Source organism: Lepidochelys kempii, chromosome 6 (assembly GCF_965140285.1).
Source record: "Lepidochelys kempii isolate rLepKem1 chromosome 6, rLepKem1.hap1, whole genome shotgun sequence".
Taxonomy (NCBI): Eukaryota; Metazoa; Chordata; order Testudines; family Cheloniidae; genus Lepidochelys; species Lepidochelys kempii.
The window spans coordinates 24,103,214-24,120,094 of NC_136385.1; positions in this window are offsets into that span (position 1 = coordinate 24,103,214).

The window sequence follows — 16,881 nt, forward strand, 5'->3', positions numbered from 1 at the left end:
GGCTCCTATTGTTTGGACTGTTCATAGTCCATTCCCCTCATTTCCAAGTGATGGCAAAGTACCAGGTTTGTTCAAAGGCTTCACTGGTCAATGAATTTGTTCTTTTATTTTCTTAAATGGTAAGCTAATTGAGTACTCGCAAAGAGCACCAAATTGACGGCCCGGGAGACTCAAGTCTTTAAATCCACAATGCAGGTGTAGTATAGGCGGCTGCAACAGTGTAAGCTCCCCAACGCTGCCCTGCAAAAGTGCTTCAACCCTGATACAGGGGGACCCCCGCCGGGTGTTAGGGACAGTACAGTGTGCATGCTTTTCTGCTCAGAGGTTCCACGGAGGATGCCTCCTTCTCTCCCCAGTTTTAATGTGGACACCTGATTGGTAGGAACAGAACTGAGACTAGAGCTGGTCAGAATCCTCCCAATATCCATTTTTTGACAATTTTTTTGTCACATCTTTGACTTTTGAGGAGGGGAGAACCCTCAAATTTAGATCCCAAGTTTTTTTTAAATTGTGAGTGTGGCGGCGGGGGAAGAGGGGCTTTGACCTGCTATTAGGCTGTTGGAATTTTTTTTTTAATTTGAATTTTGTAAAACCAGTTCAAACAGCAATTTGCACAGGTTCTTAACCCCCCCCGCCCCCAGCTGTAATGGAGATCACCAAACTTGTTTCACGTTGACCACTGAACAGTAGTCAATATAGTGACTTTTTGTTATGGGTCTGAACTGGTGATTCACTGTCCCACTATCAGTCCTCTGAGCTTCCCAGTTGGAGCTAGAGAGAAGCGTTAGCTCAGTGACCAAACTGTTTAGTTTTAAAGGTATATAGTGTTTACCATGGTAATGATGAGTGCAGTGTTGTTGTAGCCATGTTAGTCCCATGTAGCAACTTAAGTCCCCTTTGGCCCCATCCAGTGCGTAGTCAACCAAGGAATTGATGGTGGGGTATATGATGCAGCACACTTGTAGCCCTGTTCGAAAGCAGGTGCCAAATCACACCACGATGGAGTCAAAACCTCCCCGATGGTGAGATCTGTTTCTTTGGCCAATAGGATTTGCTCCATCACAAGCTTTGTGGGAGGTGGAGGGAATCTCTGTTTGCTTTTTTCTTGTAATCTGGCATCAACTTCCAGTTCAGTCTTTGGTGGATTCTCTGCAAAAGATCCTTCTGAGCCCAGGACATGTTACTATAGGACCAGGATTCTGTCACCTCTGAAACTGAAAGGTGACCTGTTCTAGTCCTCTTTTCTTTCTCACTTCATCTGCTGCTGCTCTTTCTGTTCCCAAGTGTGCATTTGCCCAGTGGAGGGAAGAAAGCATGGCTAGATTTTCACAGTCTTGAGGGTTTGCCAAGAAAAGAAGGGAGTTTTTTAAATAAGCGTCTTTCCTCTAGAGCTGTTGGCATATATTCAATTTCCCACAAACAGTACGGATCTCATGAGACCTGCAGAAATTTGTTCCTTTTATGCTGTATTTCCTTTTCTCCCGCTAGCTGCAAAATTGAATCTTGTTTTGCCTTTGTGCTCTGTACAAAGTCTGAACTGTTGTTTTTTCTGCATCTGATGTAAAGCCGTTCTTTTACTGGATAGTTTACTACTATTATTATTATTACTTCATGCAGGCTTGAAAAATTTGTATAGTTCCTACTTGCCTAAAGACTAAACCTACAAAATCCTGCTTCGCCACATCCTCCCCAAACCACACCACTGTAATTCACGTTGCTGTATCTTCACTCCCCCACCAATAAATCAATTCTAGATGCCCTCCCCGCATCCAAGAAAAAAAAAATCTGCTGAAGCCCCTTCTCCTAGGTAATAATTTCTGGGCTCCACCTCTTAAATATGGCCTCCCTGCTATTAAATTGTAGGCTTCCTCCCCCCCACCCCATACCATGTAATGAATTTTTGGCTTTGCCCACTGATAAGTTCTGGGCACCCCCAATCTCTATTAAATTCTGAACTCTTTCATATCCTCTGAGAGAATGCACTGAAGGCCCTTCCCGGCTATTAATGAATGCTAGGTTTCCATCCCTCTTTGCAGGCCACTTCTGGGGTTGCCACTCCTGAGCACACAGGAGGCGGTCTGCCTTCCAGTTCTTCCACCCAGACCACTTTTCTTCTTGTTCCCCTCTCCTCCAGGAAAAGCAGTGGTAGCTCCTGTTCCCTCCTTTCTGCTCCATTTCCTTGCTGCCCCCTCCCCTCATGAAAAGGAGCATGTATTTCTTTGTGCTGCTTCCTAGCGGGGAAAATGGAGGGGATCTTTGAAAAATAAGAAAACCGGTCTCTTGAGGCTGTAGTGTCTGGTGGAGTCACTTTGCTGTGCTGCAGGAATTCTGTTCTGCAGGGCTAGTCCTGTGTCAGAGTGACCTCACCGGTAAGACATCCAGATGTTCAAGAGACTGACTTGCTGACTTTGCCCAAGTTTCCTTTGTTGTCTTTGACTTTCACCTTCCTCTAGAGCAAATCCACCACTGCACCTGTAACAGGAAGGGATGCAGGGAGCAGAGCTGCTCTTTCTCTTTCAGAAACTAGTGCATCAGAGACATCACTTTTCCTTTGAGAGAAGGGGAGAAGGAGCAGAGCTGCCCAACATGCAGGCAATGCTGTGGAGATGCTTCAGTATGGCTTTAGGAATGGGTAGGATGCGTGCCTGCTAGAGGAGCATATCTTCCCAGCTTAGTGTCAGAAAACTGCTTCAGAGGAAATTACTTTCCTGACTTGCACCCCAGATAAGTGTTGGGGGTTGACTGGGCCTTCAGGAACAGGATGGAGAAGGTTATCAGGAGGTGTTGCTGGCATGAGGCAAACTGAGAAATAAGTCTCCTTCTGGATCATCATTTCTTTCTTTTCAGTCTGTATTACTAGCAGCACCCGAGTTTGTCACCCCCTGCTCTTCATCTGACCTCTGCACACCTCCTCCTCTGTCTGTAACATTGCTACCCATACCCGTGTTCACTTTCACCAATGGCATTGTGCAACTTGTCTGTATGCTGGCTGATCTATGCTTCCTTCCAGAGACCCATGAGCATGGGTAGACTTATGCCATCTGAACGCCAACATAACGTTTTTAATTTCCTTGGGGCAATATTTATTATACTTTTTTGCTGGTTCTTCATAAAACCTTTTATGAACACATTCCTGGATCTCTCTGGCGAGCTGTCCCAGGTATGTTAGTGGTTCTGTTTGGTCAAATACTGATCTTGGTTACACCAGAGCAAACCCCACTCATGTCAGTGGGGTTGGATCAGTGTAATCGAGAGCAGAATTTGGCCCATTGTATATAATGCCACATCTACTGTGTGAGATTATGGTTCTGTTGAGAGCAGAGGGCAACGACAGATTGGCCATTCTCGGTAGAAATATTACATTGCTTGTTTCATGGTTATCCCCCAAGGCAAACAAGCTGTTGCATGCCATCTGACCACTAACCCAGCAGGGGAAAACTGTTGATGACAAGTGTTGATGTCTGTGTTATTACAAAGCTGGGAGAAGAACCTGCCCATCACTCTAAAAAAATGTTGCCCCAGGAAGCTAAAAGTAATATATCATGATGGCATATATGGGGTAATACTTGGCTACCACCACCAGTGTAATAGATAGTAAATGACACCACAAAAATTATGGCTTTTTGAGGGGATGGGATATGAAGCAGGACTGATGAACTCCTAAGAAATAAAGATCCTAGGCCCTGATCCAGAAAAGTACATCCTGCGAATATCCTTAGTGCAAAGAACAAGGGAAGAAAACTCCAGGAAAATGAGCTGTCAGCAGAAATCACAATATTTGTTTTAGTTTTCAGTTTTTCTGATGGGATTAAAATAATACAGGATGCAAGAAAATAGTCAAGCTATTCATTCAGGCCCTTACCTGAATGGTCCTGTTTTAGATCATATATAGAAGTAAATAGAGCCCCATATTCTGTCAGCTGGACAGGATATGAAGACCTTCTCATATTCAGAAATCTGAATCTAAAAATACTTGCCACTCACATAAGTATCTTTTATCTAGGCCCCTCAAGGCAAAATCAAAAATGGGTTGCCATTAGGACGTAAAGTTTGTTAGATATTAAACAGTATTTCTGTCTGAGAGAAATAGGTCATTAAACCTGAAGTAGAATTATGTCTCATCATTTCTAAAGGACACAGGGAAAAACTAGTTGCAATACAGACCAGAAATAAAACTCTTTTTTATAACTCTGAGGCTGCTGTCATATTTACGATACTGTAATTTACCTCTTTTTGTCCTCTGCCTCCTCTCTAGAGGTCTGTTGATCTACAGGAATGTGTTTGTCTGGAAGAGGAAAGGGGTTTGATTTACTGAGGTACCTTCTGTCTTGGAGCAAGAAGCAGTTCTCCATTTTCTTGCCTTATACCTGAAAAGCATTTCCTTCTCTTTGTTATGGCTTTCTCTGTCTCAAGCTACCCTTCTGTTCTGGCACCCGTTTAGAGACAAGCATCCAAATTATGACCTCCAAGCAAGCTACATTGCGGAGTCATAATCAGGTTTTTCTTTAGAATTGTAATTTTCACAATTGACCATTTGAAGGCTGGTTACTTGAGACCTTAGGATGATATGTTTTGATGGTCTACCCTGCAAAGGTGATGGAACTGTGGAGTCTCCAGAGAGAGAATATTGGGTTATCCACAAACTGCTCAGGAGGGCTTAGAGAATTTGGCAGAGTGTAATTGCCCCATGATCCAGGGCTAATGTGAAAGTGGTATGGAATCTTTACTAACCAAGTGGCAAGGGCTTTGGTCTTATGTCTTCCTTAAAAAACAAAACAAAAAATTCAACCACCAACAACAAAACCGGCATGCCCAGTAACATAGTACCCTCAAGACCAGCCTTGGATATTGGTTCAGCATTGGTGGTTGTTTCCTGAATAAACACCACTCCTTGAGGGTAGTGACTAAGCCAAGTCCTGGCTAAGATGAAAGATGTGATTGTTCACCAGTGGAGATAATCAAGGCAATGCCTTGATCAGCAATGTGGGGATGGTGAGGACTGGCCTGATCCTGATGGTATAGTGATTAATGCTCTATATCGGCAAGTTGGAGAGTCAAGTGAGATTGTTTTTCAGACTCTGGTTCATGGGTTTGAGAGTGCTGCAGCAGCATGGTACCACCAGGATGGAATGCCCTGTGTCAACCCGCAGTGGCTGTCTCTGTCTGATTGAGGAAATTCCTTAACATTGGCCTCTTCTGGGAGTCCCCCCAGAGTCATCAGCCAGAAACATAATAGCCACAGATTGCAATACGTGGTCTTGAAGACTGGGGAAGGAGGCACTAAGGGGGTGTCAGTGAGCAGAAGGGCCCTTCAGGGTTCTGCCAGGAGTGTTGAACAACCCCCTGAAGGGGATATGAGATAAGAGACCCCTGTGTGGATATGAGAATTGCACACTGGGCCAGATACTCCTCTGGTGTAGCTTCATTGAAGTCACTGTCTTGTGTAGAATGGTATTCACCTTTCACCAGTTCTAGCTGACTGAAAAATATGCCATCACAGACTAGTAGAACTTGGTACACGGAGGCCAAATGACACGTCCTTTATTTAATCCAGCTAGATAGAGTAAAAAGGAGGGCCTTGATAAGGAACAGATACCTCCACATTAAATATCCTGAGTACACATTACAACTAGGCTGACTTTGGTGTTATGGGGGAAGGGAGAACAATGTTTACGCCCCACTGGAAAGCCCCTTGCTCAGATCTTGGGGGAGGAAGTGACTTGTGTTGCTGTGTGTTGACTTCTGAGGCCAAGCAAAGGAAATGCTCATCTACTCAACCCAGTTAGGCCAACAGAAGACACTGTGATGGCTAGGTTAGGCTTCATGTTTTGAGGGAACTTAGATGTCCTCCTGTTTTATCTTTAACTTCCAGGCTAGACACACGCTCATTCTAGTTGGTGTTGTGGATGTGTGTGAGAGAGAGATCTCTCAGGAATTCTGATGTCATGGTTGCTATGACAGCCAAATCTTCAGTGGTTTGTCATGTCCTAGGAATCCTGAAGATGCGGGCAGAATCAGTTGTGGTATTTTTATATATTTTGGGGTCACTGAAAATTTTACAGGGAAAACACTTGTATTATTTACATGATAATTGTAGGACTGGAAGGGACCTCGAAAGGTCATCTAGTCCAGTCCTCTGCACATTTCATAGCAAAGGATCCCAAAGCACCTCGTACATAAAGCACTACTGAAACCCAGCTGCCTTTGAGGTGGAAGGCAGCAACCAACCAACTGTAACACAACACAGCAATGGGTGGAGGAAGGGGAATTCTGACCAGGAACACCAGGGCACAATTTCCTATAATTGTGGAAGTGTTATGGGATCTTCCCTGTCTGCTCCCTGCATAGGCAGTACTTTTTTGTTTTTGTTTAAATGTAACTTGATTTCACTTATGTGCTACAGTCAGATCAAAATTCATGATGAATTCTTCTCATATTTCTATCCACTTCTCTCAATCTTCCTGAATGTGTTGCCTGACCCCATCATGTACTACAGTTTGTGTTCTCCTCCAGAACAGACTCCACCAAGACTTTTCTTGGAGAGGGAGAAAAGTTGGGTGAGGTGGTATCTTTTATTGGAGAGGGATTCATTTAATGAATACCACAGTGGTAGAGGCAATGTGAAGGGCAGTACATCATGGACTTGTCACCTGTGCAGATAAGATGGTTACTGACAGTGGACCCGGTGGGTAGCAGATGTTTTAAACTGTAGAGCTTCTTCAGTGTCTTTTGTGCTTAATGGCTCAGGGCAGAGGTCTAGACCTCCCATGGTCTCCCACTTCCTGCACTTACAATGCCAGTGCCGTTCATAGGATCTTTGTGCTCCTATACAACAGAGATAGTAGATGTGCTCCTGTGAACATCTTTTCTGTGAAGTCAAGTCCTTAAGTTTTCATTGTCAATGTGTTTTTTAAAAAAAAAAATTATCTAGCTCTGATCTCCCTATGGAGTTCAACTGTAACTTTAAAAAAAAATCTTGTTAATGTTAAATCTGGAGCCAGCATTAAAACTGCTGGAGCCCCAAGGTCTTTTCTGGCTATTTCTTTCCATCAGTAGGATGGGTCGATATCTTCCATGTAGTAACTACATCACCTGGCAAATGTATCCTACAGTCACTTATGCATACTATTTCTCAGGCTATCCACTGCAGGCCTGGGGGGTTCTAAAGAAGTAGTATGTTCAATAGAGCTTGTTGTAATTTTTTACCCCTGTGGAAAATTTCAACTTTTTAGTGAATGTGGCGGGGCGTCGACTAACTGGCGCAGCACCTCCTGCTGGTTGTCCAGGGAATTAGCTCCTTCCAGCTCTGGGATGCCTCCTGGTGGCTGGTGTCTTGCCTGCTGCGGGCCCCTGTGTCCCTTCCGGACCCCAGTACCCTTCTAGATCAAGGTTCTGCCCCCAGCAGTAACCCCCAATCTGGGTCTCCCCACCCGGGGAACCCCCTAACCCTCTATCTTCACCTTGCCTCAGTCTTTGGCTACAGCTAGATGGTGACTGGGAGCGGACTGCAGTATAATTGCCACTCATCAGCAAGGAGGGTCTGGACCTGCTGCTTCTGCCTACCCTTGGGCTGCCCTCTGCAACCCTAGTACCCTTTTCCTAGGCCTTCATCAAGGCCTGCAGCCTGGGGGTTTCTCAGGCCAGAGCTCCACAGCTCCTCCGGCCTTTCCCCAGCCCGGCTCCACTTTAGGTACCCTGCTCAGCTCCCAGCAGTCAGGCCCCTCTCTCTCAAAATCTAGAGAGAGACTGGGTCCTCCTGGCCCACTGCCCTCTTATAAAGGCAAGCTAGCCTGGCTGGGGCATGGTCGCAGCTGTGGCTGTTTCCCCAATCAGCCAAGGCTTGCTGCTTTCCCTAGCAGCAGCCTGCTTGCAGCCTCTGCCCTCTCCCAGGGCTGATTTCAAGCCCTTCAGGGCAGGAGCGGGTGACCACCCTGCTACAGTGAAAAACTGGAAATTTCCAGCCGAACACTGGAAATTTTCTGTCAAAAAAAAGAGGTTTTGGTGTTCAAGTTCCTGTTTTTTTTAATGAAAATTTAAAATTTTCCATGGAGCGCAGATTTTCTTTCCACAAAAAAATTTGATTAATTGAAAATCCATCTATCACAGAACAGTTATGATGGAAAATTTTTGACCAGCCCATGTGTTCTGTTCTTGGAAGGAAGTGCATTGTGTCCATCAACAGTGCTAGATATTGGGACATCATTTGCTATTGACACTTCGTAGGGCAGGAAATATTCTAGAAGCTCTTTAGAATTGACTGGCCTGTTTATGCTGCAAAAATGGATTTATATTTTTTACATTTCATACGAGCATCCTTATATTGTTTCATTTCCCATTTTTAGAACTTAATTCTTTATTTTACAGTCTAGATTGAGGATTTTCAATTTAAAGACCTATTGAAAATCCTGGTTTACATGCACAATCTAATATTACACTAAGATACAATCCAACATTTAATTTAACTTTTAAGAAGCATTATATGCTTGTCTGCCTCAAGGCATGAATGTGGGGATAAGGATGTGAGCAGATGGGGAGCTGAAACAAAGATAGATAAAGACAACATTATGGAGGTGGAGAAGGGATAGTTCTAGGTCAAGGAGAACTTCAGAGTTTGGTACACGTGGCAAGAAAATCAAGAGATGGGGAGAAGAAATTAAGTGGAGGGAAAATATTGATGTTACATTAATAGTCTTACCATATAATATTCCTGTAGCCTGTCCAAGGATCCCAAAGCATTTTGCAAACATTATTACATTATTTGTACTACAATAGTGCCTAGAGGCCTTAAAAACAAAAAGAAACAGACTTGACAAGCTCTGGAGTGAGGACTGTGGTCAACAACTCTGCTCCTCTGGTCCAGTGGAACTCCTTGCCACCAGGGAGGGTAGAGCTTATCTGTGCATGTCCCACAGGAACTAAGAATCATCACAGTAGTAGTAGTTATACCAGCTACCTCTTACATAGGGCCTTTCATCTGCACATCTCAAAGCACTTTACAAAGGGAGTGCCAGTATCACCCCCATTTTACAGATGGGAAAACAGAGGCATGGAAAGGGGGAGTGATTTGCCCAAGGTCACCCCACAGATCAGTGGCAGAGCTGGGATAGAATCCAGATCTTCTGAGTCCTGCAAATCTCACCACCATCATGGCGAGTGCCAGGTGAAGTTCTTTGGTCTGCCTTCTCCAATAGAGAGACAGAGCGGATTTACATTTAAAAACTAAAACCCAAAACTGTACCAAAACACCACAACAAAATGCTCCGCTGCATATACAATTCTTCCCCTGGGGAGTGGAATAAAATGAACCACACGTGTCAGATGTTAGTCATGGCACTTAATGCACTACCAAGAGATCCTTGGATACTACAGTGATGTGAGCACAGTGTAAGAACCTGTATAGAGTAGAACAGACAGGATTGATGTGCCAGCAGATTACATGTTTGATATTCAGTGCAGGACGTCTCGAAAGCATAGAAATGTATAATCCCTGGACCAAAGGGATCAGTGCGTAACGGCCTGCACCATATTTATACATACATAGAGCATCTTCCAGCTCTGTACAACACAGCTCCTAGGGATCCAGCTGCAGGGAGGCAGCTCCCTTTTGGATTGCCTGACATAAGTGGCCTGTCACACAGCCCACTGCAAAAAGGATAAGCAGTTGGTACATATCTTCTTCTCCCCACTTTAGTCACTGATCCTCGTTTTTCTTCTTCTGTGAATAAAACTTGTTTTAATATAAGATAGAATTTTCAGGGAGGCCTATGGGGTTTAGGCACCACAATGTTGACTTTCCTTGGGATTTGAGCACCTAACCTTCAGGCTCCTTTGAAAATCCCAGCCATAATGTTTTGTTCTCTAGCACCTTTCATCTCAGGAGCACAGAATGCTATAGGAGTAACTTCTGAAGCCTCACAGGTAAGGGAGATGCATGGCTCACTTCATCTATTGCTGAAGAGTTGCTGTCTCTGTAGTTGGCTAGTGCAGCTGTTCAGCAATAACAGAGAAATACTGTGTGACAATGTAGGACAGGAAGTGGAGAATACTGTATCTAAACTTGGGTTGAGGAAGCTGGGTATGCAGAACGTAATTACTAGGGTTGGAATTTGCCCAGGACCATAAGATGAACATCTTTTGCAAAAAGTGCTGTGGGATCTTTAATAACCCCAGGCGGCCAGAATCTGTGTTTCATATATCATTCACTAGAAATCTATTTTATATGCTTTTTCCATGTTTAAATTGAAATTAATGTTAATTATTCGTGTGCTGAGGGCTTCAGTGCCAGGTAGGTCAAGTTTGGTCTCGTCTAGGAAACAGGTTTTCTGTCCCAGTTTTCCCTAACTCGGGCAACCATGTTTACCTTGTGGTTGTGTGTTTTAAAAAATGGTTTCCTGAGGTATGGTAGAAATGAATGGAAGTTTTATACTGGAAATGAATGGAAGTTTATATATTTAATGGCATTATATTGGGAAAACGCTGAGCTGCCACAGTTCTCATTAAATTAATGGACTTGGGTTACTTAGCATATTTGAATATCAGGCCAAAAATGTCATCTTGCTGTCACCTAAGCAGGATTTTTTATTTAAATAACCATTTTGGTACTGAAGAACTTGTAAAAGTGGCAATTAATGTAGGTCCTGTACATAAAGGTGAACACATGCCATTTATGCCCACAAATGGCACTCACAGCATACCTGCACCAGTGATCAGACTGTGGTGTGTCATAGCCGTTCACCACACTTGTTCCATCTAAGTTTTATTATGAAGTGTAAAGGCCCACCCTTGGTGCTGTAGATCATGTCCTATTTGGAGAGAGAAGAATCCCATGGTACTCTTTCTGCAGTGATATTTCATCTGTCATGCCTCTCCTAATATTCACCAGCAGTTCAGTTCTTTTCCTGCGGGGCTCTGAAGAGCAGAGATATGTGCTAGGGCATGGGATAGGGATTCGGGAGACATCCATTCTAATCCTGCCTCCAGCATAGACTTGCTATGTGATTTTTGGGCAAGTCACTTCACCTCCCTGTGTCTTTCCTTTCCCTCCTATCCTTTGCCTGCCTTGTCTCTTTACGCTGTAAGCTCTTCATGTCAAGGCCCCATCTCTTACTCTATGTATGTGCAGTGCCTAGCATAATGAGGCCTCAGTCTCACTTGAGACCTCTAGTCACTGCTGTTATAATAATATCTTAGCACATATAAATTTGTGGAGGCTCTTTGAAGAGAGCTGGCTGGTTGTTTTTTTAATCTCCTGCACACCCGGAGAGAAGGCAGCAATATTGTACGTAACTACATTGCACTCTGTTTGATCACTATTTGATGGCAGGCTTCCTTTAAAGGTCACTGTCACACATTAGGGCTTGGGCACATTGAGACTTGTTCTACTGAAGGTCAGTGAAAAGATGACAAAGGCAGTAAGATGAGACAGAAGAAATAACTGGTAAAGCTTTATTTAAGGCATCAAACAAAATGACAGAAGGTAAAGTTTTTTTCTTTTAAAAAATGAACAGAGAATTATGTAGGTAATCTTTATAACTCAGTAAAACATCACAGTATGCTGAAATAGGAGTAAGAAACTGGGTCTGACACGCCAATCTAAATTGGCATCTAATCTTAGTCACTACGATAAACAACATTCAAGGATGTTGTTTATAGTGATTGCTTTTTTTATCATTCAAAAACAAAGTGGTGTTTTGAAAAGCTTTGTGATCTGTAATCAGACAAGGTAATTCCAGTAGCAACCCACTTCTTCAAAGATCAAGGAAACTCTCCATACGATTATTTATTTGTTGAGTTAGGCCAAAGAAACCAGCTACATCCTTCTAGGACATAAGTGACCTAAACAATGTATCTAATGCTTCTGATTTTAGAGTCTGGGAGTCAACTCTGGTTCTTCACAGCAAGAATCAAACCTTTTACCGTGTAAGAGCGGTTCATGTATTATCCAACAGGCTCTCTGAAAGTCTCAGGTTAGTTTTCATCCACGAGAGAGACTCTGCAGTAGTTGGGATGGTTCCTGTAGCAGTAGGCAACACCCCAAAGTGAAATTCCCACTCCTTGTAGCGTGGAGTCATTTTTCCTGCACCATAATAGACATTCTTCAGCTGTAATACAGACTGTGTCTGTGGCTTAGACCTCTACATCAACTACCCTGCTCCTCATTACAGTGGTATGGAGGGTGTCGTATTAATTTACTGCTAGGGACCCCTCTAAATGTACTATTAAAGCAGCCAAGAATGCCACTAGCCGTCACCGTCAGCCCCCAACTAAAACCCCTCCAACGCATTATCAAGGATCTACAACCTATCCTGAAGGATGACCCAAACACTCTCACAAATCTTGGGAGACAGGCCAGTCCTTGCCTACAGACAGCCCCCCAACCTGAAGCAAATACTCACCAGCAACCACATGCCACACAACAGAACCACTAACCCAGGAACCTATCCTTGCAACAAAGCCCGTTGCCAACTGGGCCCACATATCTATTCAGGGGATACCATCACAGGGCCTAATAACATCAGCCACACTATCAGAGGCTCGTTCACCTGCACATCCACCAATGTGATATGCCATCATGTGCCAGCAATGCCCCTCTGCCATGTACATTGGTCAAACTGGACAGTTTCTACGTAAAAGAATAAATGGACACAAATCAGATGTCAAGAATTATAACATTCATAAACCAGTCGGAGAACACTTCAATCTCTCTGGTCACGCGATTACAGACATGAAAGTTGCGATATTACAACAGAAAAATTTCAAAACCAGAGTCCAGCGAGAGACTGCTGAATTGGAATTCATTTGCAAATTGGATACAATGAACTTAAGCTTGAATAGAGACTGGGAGTGGCCAAGTCATTGTGCAAGGTAACCTATTTCCCCTTGTTTTTTCCTACCTCCTCCCCCCCCCACATTCCTCAGATGTTCTTGTTAAACCCTGGATTTGTGTTGGAAATGGCCCACCTTGATTATCATACACATTGATTATCATACACATTCATATTCTCTGTGTATATATAAAGTCTGCTGCAGTTTCCACGGTATGCATCCGATGAAGTGAGCTGTAGCTCACGAAAGCTCATGCTCAAATAAATTGGTTAGTCTCTAAGGTGCCACAAGTACTCCTTTTCTTATTGTAAGGAGAGTGATCACTTTAGATACTCTATTACCAGCAGGAGAGTAGGGTGGGGGGAGAGAAAACCTTTTGAAGTGATAAACACCCATTTTTTCATGGTTTGTGTGTATAAAAACATCTTCTGTATTTTCCACAGTATGCATCCGATGAAGTGAGCTGTAGCTCACGAAAGCTTATGCTCAAATAAATTGGTTAGTCTCTAAGGTGCCACAAGTACTCGTTTTCTTTTTGTGAATACAGACTAACATGGCTGATACTCTGAAACCTTTTAAATGTGGCCCAGGATTACGAACAGGAACACATCTTACAAATAAAACTGACTTCCAACTGGTAGGGATTCTACTCCATGGATCTTAGAGGTTGGGGGTTAAAACTAAACATTTGCTTTTATTTTTAAAATGCCATTTGTGTGGTCCAGTGTTTTCTGAAATTTATTGCCCTTAATCCTCTGACTGGCACTTTGACAAGATGCCTTATCCTTCAGTTGGAAGAGTGGTACATATAGGAGCTGATAGTCATCCTCCTGTATTTGCTTAGAGGAATCTGTCCCCAACATTGATCCTGTCTAACACAGCCAGTTGAAAAATAGGTGGGAGGCCATTCATCAGATATCTCTTGCAAATTCAAAAGCATTTTCTGTCCTGTTTGTGTTTTGAAATGGCTTGTTCATATTCCAGTGTTTTTCCATAGATTTGTTTTCATAACTGGGATTTTTCAATTTTGAAATTGTGAAAATGTCTGAGAAAAATCTCTTCACTCTGCTGCAGATTGTGTGTGTGACCTTGAGCAAGTCACATAGTATCCCTCTGCCTCAGTTTCCCATTTGTAAAGTGGGGTAAATAGCATTTCACTACCTCACAAGGGTGTTGTGAGGATAAATGTTAATTGTGAGGTGTTCAGATACTAAAGTGGTGGGAGCCATATAAGTACCTAACAGGAAAGATAGTGGAATATTTCTCTGTAGGTAAAATAGCCACTCCGACGTTATGTAGTGGTAGTACAGAAACTAAACAGACATTGAGTGGAACAACCAGCCAGCTCTCTTCCCCCCCCCCTTTAAAGTTTGTTTGAAATTTTTGAAGACAGTAAATATTTCAATGTCTTTAAATAAAGGCCAGATTTTGACAAAAAAATTTTTTTTTTTAATTTAGAAAAACTTGGACCAGCACCACAGCCACATAAGCTGCTAAATTGACAAAAGAAGGATCTGTGGGAGCAAGAGTTTCCCCAGGCAAGTTTGCTGCCTTCATGCTGGGTTAGGATTGTGGACTGTTTGTTTTTGTTTTGACAGCAACAGAATAGGAAAACTGGACTTTTGCTCAATTGGTCTCAGCAAATAGGTCCAGTGTGTGGCCTGGGATAATGTAGTGAGTCTTGCTCTCAAGTTGCATCAAATATATATGACAGGCATGGGGTAAATACTTCAAAGTGCCTCAGTCAAGTGCTGAGAAACTTAAGTTTAGTACAGAAATGGCCAGACCCATAAATTTATTTGCCTAGTGCCTGAGATAAAGCGCTCATCTCCCTTCACTTATTTTTTTTGATGGGTGAATTGAATGTCTAAAGATCTTCAGGCTGGACCTATAATCTGTCTAGTCCTCCTCTGTCCCTCTGCTCATAGATTGCGCCTTTCGATCGTTGTAAAGCTAAATCTGCTTTTCTTGTGGATAAGAAGTTGTGCTGAAGTTGCACCAGGTCATTGGCTCCATTTACCTCTGGGGAGCTGGTATTAATGTGTTCCCCTCTTAAAGCCTATTATAATTCCTTCTGTTTGATTAATTTCATTGCAAAGCTCTTTACTCTGCTTAAGATAAAAGTATGATCAGTAATGAACACTTCTAATATCTCTCTCCCTTGGGGGGGGGAGAGGGGGGAAGTGAGGTAAAGGGACTATCAATTTATATAGAAAATGAATTTACAAGGCTTAAAGATAAGGCCTGCTTCAAAGCTCATTGAAGTCTGGTATAGGTGTGTATCCAGTAACTTGTTGCTTTGCTGCACAGCTGCTGTCTGTGTAGTGGTGGTGTTTTGTTTTTGTTCCTCATTTTTGAAAAAAGAGCAATTGCTATCAGGGGTGGCAGGTTTGTAGAAATTTTGGTGGTGCCCAGAAACGCACCCCCCCCCAAACTCTGCACCCCACCTGCCTAAGGCTCTGGGATGGAGTTTGGGTGCTGGGTTCAGGCTCCGGGGTGCGGGTGCAGGAGGAGATGAGGGTTGCAGGCTCTGGGACGGAGTTGGGGTGTAGGCTCTGGGCTGGGGCAAGGGGTGCAGGCTCTAGGCTTGGGGTGGAGGCTCTGGGAGGGAGTTTAGGGGTGCAGGGGTGAGGGCTGAGGATGAGAGGGGCTTAGGGCTGGGACAGAGGATTAGGATACGGGCAGGGGTGAGGACTCCGTCTGGGGCTGGGGTTGGAGAGGCTCAGGGCAGCCTGCTCTGCCATTAGTGAATGGGGGCACTAGGACCCTGCGGCAGCAGTTGATGTGGGGAGCTGGCAGAACGGAGTCAGCATGAGCTGCAGGCTCCGGGGAGGTGAGCGGGGGCAGCAAGTGGGGGCCAAGGGAGGGACAGGGGGTAGCAAGCAGGACCAGGTGAGAGACCTGGCCCCAAACATTGGTGGAGCCAGGCCCCCTGGGCCCTGAATATTGCTGGAGCCCGGGCACCACAAGTGTATATAACTCGCCGCCCCTGATTGCCATATGGAGCCTCCTAGATCTTACCCAGTTCTTGCCTCATGTGATCATTGCCTACCATAGCTCTGAGCCTGCTGAAGCTCAAATGTATAATAAAGACTTATGGTGACCATATTTCTCAAAGTGAAAATGGGACACCATGTGGCACTCACCTGAGCCTCTCCACCCCCCACATGAGGTGGGCGTCAGTGCTCGCCCAAGCCCCCTCCCCATTGAATGGAGCTGGTGTTGCCAAGCTCCCCTTTGCCCCCCTCCCTGCACAGGGATGGCCCAAGCTGCTCACCTGAGCCCCTCTATCCTGTGTAGGGCTGGCCCAAGCTGCCTGGCGTTGCTGCTTGTCCGATCCACGCCATGTGGGGCTGACATTGCCGCTTGCCACCTTGAATGTTCCTCTGCTCACTACAGGGAAGCACACCCCACTTTTTTGGGCAAAACTGGGCATTTATCCCGTTTGGTTTTGCCACCTGATCATCAGTTGGGAAGAGCAAACAGGACAAATGCCCAGTTTTGCCAAAAAAGTTGGGATGGCCGGGACAGGGCTTAAAAAGCAGACTGTCCCGGCTAAAGCGGGACGTATGGTCACCCTATAAAGACTCATAATGAGAAACATAACCCTAAATAGCAGAGGGGACAGCTTTATGAACACTAAAGGAATAGTCACTGCAAGCTTTGTACAACCTCCTTAACGAATCAGCATTTTAGATAAAATATAGTAACATCTGATTACTGTAACAGGGAGATCCAGGTATCGTATGGAGACCTTGGAAACAGCATGGAGGTAAATTTTGCCTCTAAAATTAATGACCTAACTCTCAGTAAGGAGATACATCTCCCATAATTTTCTTCAAAGCCAGACCAGTTCCGTCCAATGTTGATTCCCCCCCCCCCTTTCCTCCCCATGACTTCTAATTAACTGGGACTCCAGATCAACCAAGCTTGGCTACTTCTCTCCCCCCAGCCCCGTTGCATGGCACTTCAGATCTGTGGCACTCCTAAGTGCCGCAAGGCCAAAGCTAAGCTTGTAGTGAGGTCAAGACTCACCGGTGCAGCACCTCCTGCTAG